An 11,160-nucleotide genomic window follows, 5' to 3' on the forward strand; every position below is an offset into this window, starting at 1 on the left:
TATGTTACATGGATTTAAAATTTCCGTTGTTGCCGTGGTGAGGATTAAACTCTTCACTGGGCCAACATTGGTGGCGTGTGGATGTAGGAGCAGTGAGTTGAGGACCCTACTACTGTGTGTGTGGCCTTCGCCTTGCTCATACCTGCCACTGCCACTGCCACCTCACCCATTGTGAGACCGCCTGTGCCATTGTGAGGTCACACTCACTGCCCTCCTTGCATCTCGGCTTGCCCTTGTTCTACCCGCTTTATATTTGATCTGAACTGAGAGGCTGGAGGGAAAGATCATGGCCTTTGGAGAGGAGACTCAATAAATGCGGTGAGTCCCTGCGCAGGGGTGGGGGCAATGTCAGTAAGGCTTGCGCTCCATCCCTCCCTCCCTCCCTCCCTGTGGATAGTGGACCAGGGTCCACCTGCCCTCAACTGTCTGACGCCCCTGACCAATGTCACTGTGAGGATCTAAAGCTGCAATACAACTGGACATGGTATCCAGCTCCTGCAGGGGCCCACTGCCCACTGCCCATTTCACTTCATCGTTCACTGCACTCGTTGCAAGTGAACCGTAACCAGTTGTGGTCTCCGGGCAGAGTCATGGGCACGCACTGGGAAAGCACAACTTTTATTTAGGTGGCAACAGTGTAGGTACTTCAGTAAAACTGTACAAACAGCAAAGAAGGAGGCCAGCATCTCCCAGCTCTGCTTGCTCCATGATTATTATGACTGAAGACTGAGGGAGAAGGCCCGGCAGAAGCCAGCAGATACCCCATGCTGTATGGGGGGGGGGGGGGGGGCAGCAAAGGGCAGATGTTCGTAACACCGGGACAGGGAATTTAAAAGCTTTGAAATCATCGAGTGCTAGCATGAACACTTTTCCTGCCTCTGAATAAGCCCTCGGGCCGTCCTGTATCCCTGGCATTTGTCATAGTCGTACAGTGTGGAACGGCCCAACTTGGAAGTGTGGAAGTGCCCTCCGGCCCAACTTGCCCACACCGGCCAACGTGTCCCAGCTACACTAGTCCCACCTGCTGCGTTTGGTCCATATGCCTCCAAACCTGTCCTATCCATGTACATATCTATCTGTTTTTTAAACGTTGGGATAGCCCCAGCCTCAACTACCTCCTCTGACAGCTTGTTCCATACACCCGCCACCCATTTCCTTCAAATAATATCTAATAATTAACTTTTTAAAAATATGTTCGCTCTCTCATGTAGTTTATTACTCGTGTTAACATGAGCTCCAGCAGTCACGATAGGACAATCTTTTCACCCCGTAAATAACTGGTATATCTATTCCGGATTGCCTCCTATGGCAATAGATACCCGTTTAAATCTTTGTCTTGTCTTGTCACTACACTTTTCCAAGCCACTGCATAACACAGGCACTGGCACGTGGGTTGTAGACCTTGAGATCTTCTGGTTTGCATGGCTCTGGGTGGAGGGGGCAGGTATGTAGGTGCTCCATAGTTTGGGTTGTCTTCCCTCCCAGTCATTGTTGTTGTACCCCCACTTCTGCATGAGGGTTTTGTACTGTCCGACCTGTGTTCTGAGGCGGTTGAGACAGAGCCGGACTGGCCATGTCTCTTTCACACCCAATGGAAGGGACTCCTCAGGGTATAGTATCAGTGTGGGGTTTTGACTGTGTCACTCAAGCATCTATTCTACAGGTGCGGGCGGTGGTTATCATTAAGGGGACTACAACCATGCACAGTACACCAGGCGCAGTCTCACCAAGGTCATGTACCATTGTGCTTGTCTAGTTTTAAACAAGCTCATCACATTAAAGGCCAATATGCCTTTTGCCACGTTGCTTGCTGTGTACATCCCAACTTGTGTTTCTTTCACAAGAACACCCTGATCTCTCTCTCCCCCTCCCTCTCTCTCTCTTCCACATTTACAGTCTCTTTACATCTAGATAATAATGCAGAGAAACTGCAAATGTTAGATAGTAATGCATTTTGAGTACAATGTAATGTGTCTAACTCTCTGTTAAATCCATCCAGTGATTTGGCCTCCACTGCCCTCGGTGGCAGGGAATTCCACAAATTCACAACTCTTTGGGGGAAAACGTTTTTTTTTCTCACCTCAGTCTTAAATGGCCTCCCCTTTATTCTAAGACTGAGGCGCCTGGTTCTGGACTCGCCCAACATGGGAACAAATTTTATTGCATCTAACTTGTCCAGTCCTTTTATAATTTTTTATGCCTCTGTAAGATCATCAAGGACCCACGCCATCCTGGCCACACACTCATCTCCCTGCTAGGAGCCTGAAGACTGCAACGACCAGGTTCAGGAATAGCTACTTCCCCACAGCCACCAGGCTATTCAACTTGGACAAAACTCTGAACATTAATAGCCCATTATCTGTTATTTGCACTTTATCAGTTTATTTATTCATGCGAGTATATATTTATATTATGGTATATGGACACACTGATCTGTTTTGTAGTCATTGCCTACTATGTTCTGTTGTGCTGAAGCAAAGCAAGAATTTTATTGACCTATCAGGGACACATGACAATAAACTCTGTCTTGAATTTGAGATAATAATCTGCCCCCTTGTATTTGCCGCCACAGCTGATAACCTCACATTATTGTGTTTAAGAGGGAACTGCAGATGCTGGAAAATCGAAGGTACACAAAAAAGCTGGAGAAACTCAGCGGGTGCAGCAGCATCTATGGAGCGAAGGAAATAGGCAATGTTTCGGGCCGAAACCCATCTTCACACTGAAGGAAATAGGCAACGTTTCGGGCCGATACCCGGAAGGGTTTTGGCCTGAAATGTTACCTATTTCCTTCGCTCCATAGATGCTGCTGCACCCGCTGAGTTTCTCCAGCATTTTTGTCTACCTTCGATTTTCCAGCATCTGCAGTTCCTTCTTAAACAAGCTGTGACATCAAATTACCTATCAGACCAGGGATGACACGCAGTCTCCCTCCACAGGAACCAGGTAGTGTCAGTTCTGAATACTAAGAGCCATAAAGCAAATAGTAACAGTTTCCCTATCAAAAGGAAACATTTTTTCGGTGACCCAAGATCTGTCCAGGCTTTCATATTCGGAGTGAGATGCAGAGTGAGAGCAAGGAGGGAAGAGGCAATGACTTTGGGACTTTAAACTGTGTTGAGTGTTTGTTATTTATTCTATGTTATGACTGCAGGCTGGAATTCTCTACCACAGTAGGTAGAAGGCAGAAGGTAGTTGAGGCCAGTTCATTGGCTATATTTGAGAGGGAGTTAGATGTGGCCCTTGTGGCTAAAGGGATCAGCGGGTATGGAGAGAAAGCAGGTACAGGATATTGAGTTGGATGATCAGCCATGATCATATTGAATGGCGGTGCAGGCTCAAAGGGCCGAATGGCCTACTGCACCTATTTTCTATGTTTCTATGTTAAACCATTTTGTTGCACTGAAATGTGCAATGACAATAAATTGAATCCAATCCAATGCAGTTATTTCTGTTTAAATATAAATCTACCTTCTAACCCGCTGAGTTTCTCCAGCTTTTTTGTCTATCTTCTAGTTGGTGATAGGATGGTTCGGTTACCTGATAACAGCTGAGAAGAAACTGACCCCTGAATCTGGAGGTGTGCGTTTTCACACTTCTTCTTATCCATAGTGTTTAAGAAGGAACTGTAGATGCTGGAAAATCGAAGGTACACAAAAAAGCTGGAGAAACTCAGCGGGTGCAGCAGCATCTATGAAGTGTTGGCCCGAAACTTTACCTTTTTCCTTTGCTCCATAGATGCTGCTGCACCCGCTGAGTTTCTCCAGCATTTTTGTGATTCAAAGAGATTGTGGCCAGGGTGAGAGGGGTCAGAGATAGTGTTATCCGCTCGCTTCCTGGCCCTTGCAGTGTACAGTTCATCAATGGGGGGAAGGTTGCAGCCAATAAATTCTCAGTTGATCGGACTTAGGATACTTTACTTGTATTTTCCGCCAAAGTGGATAGAAACATAGAAAATAGGTGCAGGAGTAGAGGCCATTCGGCCCTTTGAGCCTGCACCGCCATTCAATATGATCATGGCTGATCATCCAACTCAGTATCCTGTACCTGCCTTCTCTCCATACCCCCTGATCCTTTTAGCTACAAGGGCTACATCTAACTCCCTCTTAAATATAGCCAGTGAACTGTGGCCTCAACTACCTTCTGTGGCATAGAATTCCACAGATTCACCACTCTCTGTGTTAAAAAACACGTTTTTCTCATCTCGGTCCTAAAAGATTACCCCTTTATCCTTAAACTGTGACCCCTTGTTCTGGACTTCCCCAACATCGGGAATAGTCTTCCTGCATCTAGTCTGTCCAACCCCATAAGAATTTTGTAAGATCCCCCCTCAATCTTCTAAATTCTAGCGAGGACAAACCGAGTCTGTCCAGTCTTTCTTCATATGAAAGTCCTGACATCCCAGGAATCGGCCTGGTGAACCTTCTCTGTACTCCCTCTAGGGCAAGAATGTCCTTCCTCAGATTAGGAGACCAAAACCAAAGGTCTTAGAGCTCTGCTCTAAGATCTTTGACCAAAACTGTATGCAATACTCCAGGTGTGGTCTCACCAAGACCCTGTACAACCGCAGTAGAACCTCCCTGCTCCTACACTCAAAACCTTTTGCTATGAAAGCTAACATTATGTGTTAGCATTCATGTGAAGAATGCGGAGGAGCTACTGTGGTGGATGTTTATGTTAAAATGTACTTTGCGTGTTCTGTTGCTTTTTATTGGTACGACTGTAAAATGGCAAATGAAAATTCCCCCCTCAATCTTCTAAATTCTAATCGGCCACCATTCAGATAATAGGGTGATTTCACGAAAGGTCACTGGATCATAGATCCTCACCCACGTGGACGCAAAATTTAACTGGGGTACAAAGTCACTTCTGGTACGTTATTGATGCTGGAAACACGTACTTTCACACCCGTTAAAAACCGCGAAAACGGCCCGTTTTTAAGCTGTAAATAACTGTGCCAGTCGGGGTGACTGAGGCACAGTTATCTTACTTTAGAGTCCAGAAGATAAAGAAAAACAAAGGTAAAGACAAGAGGGAGCTGAAGGGGCAACAACAGCGGAAGTGGTTAGCAAACATTGGCCGTGGAGATATAAAGATAGAAAATATTGGGAATTATCTCGTTTGCTCACTGCATTTCATCAAAAGTAAGGCATTATGTTTCATCTTTATTAATTTGTTATATAAAAAGTTTTAAAAGTAAAAAATCCATCATTAAAATTGCAAAATCTTCCATGGTTCTCAGGTGGGTTTTAACATGCAAAAAGAAAATGCTTCTGAAGCTACATTTACCATTTAAATAATCGTAAACCATAAATACGTTCTGAAATGAATTTTACTCAGATGCAAGCTAAGGAATGGGATAATTGTCAGCTGTTAATCGGATAATAATAATAACATGTCCTGATTTTGTCCAATTAACAGCTGACTTTCCTGTTTTTGCCACCAAAGTGGATAACCTCACATTTATCCACATTATACTGCATTTGGAACAATCTTCCTGCATCTAGCCTGTCCAACCCCTGAAAACTTTGTAAGTTTCTATAAGATCCGGAACAAGGGGTCACAGTTTAAGGATCCAGAACAAGAGGTCACAGTTTAAGGATCCAGAACAAGGGGTCACAGTTTAAGGACCCAGAACAAGGGGTCACAGTTTAAGGATCCAGAACAAGGGGTCACAGTTTAAGGATAACGGGGAAATCTTTTAGGACTGAGATGAGGAAAACATTTTTCACACAGAGAGTGGTGAATCTCTGGAATTCTCTGCCACAGAAGGTAGTTGAGGCCACAGTTCATTGGCTATATTTAAGAGGGAGTTCGATGTGGCCCTTGTGGCTAAAGGGATCGGGGGTATGGAGAGAAGGCAGGTACGGGATACTGAGTTGGATGATCAGCCATGATCATATTGAATGGCGGTGCAGGCTCGAAGGGCCGAATGGCCTCTACTCCTGCACCTATTTTCTATGTTTCTATCCCCCCCCTCAATCTAAATTAGAAACATAGAAATTAGGTGCAGGAGTAGAGGCCATTCGGCCCTTCGAGCCTACACCGCCATTCAATATGATCATGGCTGATCATCCAACTCAGTATCCTGTACCTGCCTTCTCTCCATACCCCCTGATCCCCTTAGATTCAGATTCAGATTCAATTTTCATTGTCAGTGTACAGTACAGAGACAACGAAATGCATTACAACGAAATGATGTGGCCCTTAGCCACAAGGGCCACATCTAACTCCCTCTTAATTAGCGAGTACAAGCATTATTGATCTCTATCCATCCGTGTGCCCTGCTCTCTCCTCCCGCAGGTATCTCCTTCTCCGGCGCCGTCATGCCGAGTGAGCGGCCGAGGCCGGGCCCCAACGGGGACGGGCGGGCGGTGGTGGTGAGTGCGGCGAGCGGCGGACCGTCACCATGGAGCCGGTGAGCAGCGGCGAGGGCTGCTCTCGCGGGCGGGGCCACCTCCGCGACGGCCGCAAGCACCGGCGAGGGACGGAGGGGAACGTGGACGTGGACTCACCCGGTGTGTCTGCGGTGCCGGTACCGGCCGCGGCCGCTCGTGGTGGAAGGAGCTGGTGGAGCCGCCGTCAACCGCCTGCGGCACAGGCCGCCGTCGCCAGGGCAACCCGGCGGAAGTGGAGACGGAGAGCGACCCGGAAGTGGAGGCGCTGCCCAGGCCGTGTACGTCGATGGACCATGTCCCCCACGACTGCAGGAAGAGCCGAGGCAAGAGGAAGAACTTGGATGATTGCGACGACGAGATGGACGAGGGGGAGGAGGAGGAGGAGGAGGAAAGGAGGAGATGCAACAACGACAACAACCGCAAGAGACTGGTGAGGGACCGGGGGCTCTCGCTCAAGCGCACGCACGGCGACACCCGCATGGGGCGGCTACTGGCAGCGGCAAGGCCCAGGCCTAAGTCTCCGTGTTCACCCACCCCCCCCGGGCGCAGGGCCTCGGCCCCGCCGCCCGCCACCCCCGCCACCACCACCCTCTCCACCTCTCACCTCGGCCAAGGTGCGGCTGAAGATGTGGGGCCGGGGCCGCGGGAGAGTGCGGGGATCTGGGCCCTGGGAGCGGGGCAAGAGCCGCCCGGGCAACGTCTGTCTATCGGACGCACAGACTCAGACCGACGAGGGGACCCCCAACTGCTCCGAGCCGTCCACCTCCGAGTCGAGCGCCGAACTCCATGGTCCGAGCGCCGAGCATGGTCTCCAGCCCTGCTCCCTCCGCCTGAACACTACGCCGGTCGCCAAGACGGGGACGGGGACGGGGATGGGGGAGGAGGAGGACGAGGAGAAGGATAGCAGTTCCTCCGACTCCTGTGCCAGCATCAGCAAGACCAGCTCGCAGCAGCTGGTGACTCCATCCGGCTACCCCAGCCACTCATTCCGGGCCTCAGCCGCCCGCCTGCCGACCCTCTGCGAACCCCCACCGCAGCCGACGCCGGAGCGCTTCTCCGGCATGTGCCCCACCAGCAGGGCGGGGATGAGGGGCAGGGGCGGCCATTGCCGGCGGAGAATGGCCTCGCCGGACGACAACGGGCCAATGTGTTACACGGAAAGGTCGCGCCGGAGGAGAAGGGGCATGAACCGGGAGACAAGCTTCCAGCCTCAGGACTGCCAGGAAAACTGGAGCTGTCTGATATTCTGACCTCACGCTGAAGCCGTGGTGGGAACAGAAGCTCTGTAAATAGAGGAGAACGTAAATAAAGTGCAGGCTGTGGAGGTGAGGGTTGATGGAGGACGTGCAGACAGCCTCGGGGGGTGGGAGCACCAACCCGGCAATCAGCTCAGCCTGGATGCGGAGTGGGTAGCGGGCTACCAGACACCGGGTTTCCCCTCAGCATTAAAACAATCGCAACATCAGGTTGATTGTCATTTATTAAATTGGAAATCAATTGATCCTTCACCACCGGTCTGACAGTCCCTCAGGACCACCTTCTCTCCCTCTGGGGTTCGGGCTCCAAGTTGGCTTGACCGTTTTGGACACTGTTGGGTCGGTGATCTGGTGATCTGCCTTCTGTCTTCTGGCTTGTGAGCAAAGCCGAGACCTGGAGTGGCCTTAAGCCCCAAATGACTTCTTCATGGACCCCAATCCTCCAGCACCTGGCACATGGGAGCCAGATCACAGAGAGCTGGAACACTTGCGTGACTGAGGCTTGGGGATGCAGTAGAGAGCCCACAAGCTCTTGATGCCACACTGGGTGAGAGCAGACAATCGTCAAAAACTCAGGGGGATGTAGCACCTTTCCTGCAGATTAGTTGACTTCAATTGACGGCAAAGATAGAACAACTCCGTGAGTGTTTGAGTGTGTGTTTACATATGTATGTGTGCAGCATATGGGTGTGAGTATATGTTCAAGTCTGCTTTTGTTTGTATATGTTTGGATGTATGTATGTTTCTGTATGTGCACAACACACATGTGTATGTGTACTTTACCACACAAAGTCACTGCTTGGTCCGTCTGCCCTGCTGCAGTACTTTCAGAAGCAGAGTAGCAGTCCCCTCTTTATGTGTTCAATATTCACTATTTGAAGTAACTTGTTTCAAATCAAGACAGGAATGAAGGGAAAAAACTTTCTCACCTCTCCTTTGTTTCTTTTGTTAATTATATTAATTCTGCATCTACTGATTAATATTACTCGAAACATCTTTTTTGCGTCTAACTATATCTGATTTTGTACTAATCACTTTAAAATCTCCCATCAACCTGCTCTGGTCTAACATCTTCAGTATCATTGAATTCCCTCATTCTATTGCTTGTTAGTAATTCTCAGATCTCTACCTAACATCCTGCCTAAAGTGGCTAGATCTGAACACAAGTTCTAGAAAGGTTCAGTTTCGGTTCCTTGCTGGATTTTTTGTTTTGATTATGAAGCATGGAATTCTTTGTTATTTTTAACAGCTTTCTCAGTATTGTCAGTTTAGGAATATACATGCCCCAGATTTTGGTGAGACTTGACCCCTTTTCACCTTGTATCGTCTTGATGTGTGTGTGTGTGTGTGTATGTACAAGTGAGCGTATATGTGTGTATGTGCAGGTGTGTGCATTTGTGTGTGCGCGTGTATATGTAAGTGTGTGCATGTGTATATGCAGGTGTGTGTGTAAATGCGTGCTTGTATTTATGTACGTGTGCATGTGTATATGCAGGTGTGTGCATATATATGTATGTAAGTGTGTGCGTGTATTTAAGTACGTGTGCTTGTGTATACGTAGGTGTGTGCATGTGTATATGTAAGTGTGCACATGTGTATATGCAGTTGTGTGCATGTGTATATGTGTGTGTGTACGTGTATATGCAGTTGTGTGCGTGTGTATATGTATGTGTGTGTACGTGTATATGCAGGTGTGTATATGCAGTTGTGTGAGTGTGTATATGTAAGTGCGTGTATATATGTAAGTGTGTGTACATGTGTATATGCAGTTGTGTGCGTGTGTATATGTAAGTGTGTGCGTGGCTGTTGATGGAAGAAAGTGTATTCCATTTCTGGTGGGTGCACGAGTTGTTTCACCGCAGTTGGTGTAAAGAGTCAGAGAGAGAAGGCAGAGGAGCAGCTGTTGTTAGATTGAGGAAAAACTCCTCCATCGGTTCCCACAATCGTTGCCTGTAATCCACTGTCTTTTTTTACCCCGCCACATACAATCTCTCACTAATAAAATATAAATGGGAATTTTGAAACCGAAGTTTACAAAAGTGATTGACCACTTCACTCTGAGGCGGAAGACTCCTGAGCTACGCACAGAGGCATCAGTTGCGATTCGGTGGGAGTTTGTGTCTTTGGTGGCAAGAACAGGAAGGCAGATTATTATCTGAATGGTGTCAGATTAGGAAAAGGTAAGGTACAACTGCAGTCACTGAAAGTAAGCATGCAGGTACAGCGGGTAGTGAAGAAAGCTAATGGCATGTTGGCCTTCATTGCCAGAGGATTTGAGTTTAGGAGCAAGGATATCCTACTGCAGTTGTACAAGGGCCCTGGTGAGACCGCACCTGGAATATTTGTGCAGTTTTGGTCTCCTGATTTGAGGAAGGACATTCTTGCTATTGAGGGAGTGCAGCAAAGGTTCACCACGTTAATTCTCGGGATGGTGGGACTGACATATGATGAAAGAATGGGTCGACTGGGCTTGTATTCACTGGAATTTAGAAGGATGAGTGGACATCTTATAGAAACACAGAAAATTCTTAAAGGATTGGACAGGCTAGATGCAGGAAAAAACATCCTGATGTTGGGGGAGTCCAGAACCTGGGGTCACAGTTTAAGAATAAGGGGTAGGCCTTTTAGGATTGAAATGAGGACAAATTTTTCACCTAGAGAGTTGTGAATCTGTGGAATTCTCTGCCACAGGTGGCAGTGGAGGCCAATTAACTGAATGTTTTCAAGGGAGAGTTAGATTTGACTCTTTGGACTAAAGGAATCAAGGGATATGGGGGAAAAAACAGGAACAGGGTACTGATCAGCCATGATCATATTGAATGGCGGCGCTGGCTCAAAGGACCGAATGGCCTACTCCTAAACCTATGTTTCTATGTCCAACCCTGACTTTAGTCTGCCCGGTTGAATCAGAAATCTGCTGCGCTGTGTGGTCCCACGGACACGAGCTGCTAACAGCCCACGTGGGCACTGAGGTAGACAGGACTGCCATGATTTAGTTGAATAGCGTTACATATACCTAGGTAAAAGAAAACAGTGGAAAATGTAGTGCTGGAGCTACAGACAAAGTGCACATTCAAAAAAAAGTGCAAGGGCCGCAAGCAGGTAGATTGGGAGATCATGAGGTTATACTTTGCATATGAGAGGCCCATTCAAGAGAGGTATTAGAAAGGTGCGGTTACTGGTAGTGCAGTGGTAGAGTTGCTGCCTCACAGCACCAGAGACCCTGGTTCGATCCTGACGACAGATGCTGCCTGTATGGAGTTTGCATGTTCTCCCTGTGACTGCGTGGGTTTCCTCCGGGTGCTCTGGTTTCCTCCCACACCCCAAAGCTATGCGGGTTTATAGGTTAATTTGTTTGTAAATTGTTCCTGGTGTGTAGGATAGAGCTAGTGCACTTGGGGGATTGAAGTTCGGCCTGGACTCGGTGCACCTGCTGCCATGCTGTATATCTAATCTAATTAGATGAGGCTGTAGTTAATGTCAAGTACAACGCCTCCTGTGGCACT

The sequence above is a fragment of the Leucoraja erinacea genome, chromosome 35, assembly GCF_028641065.1.
Source record: "Leucoraja erinacea ecotype New England chromosome 35, Leri_hhj_1, whole genome shotgun sequence".
Classification (NCBI taxonomy): domain Eukaryota; kingdom Metazoa; phylum Chordata; class Chondrichthyes; order Rajiformes; family Rajidae; genus Leucoraja; species Leucoraja erinaceus.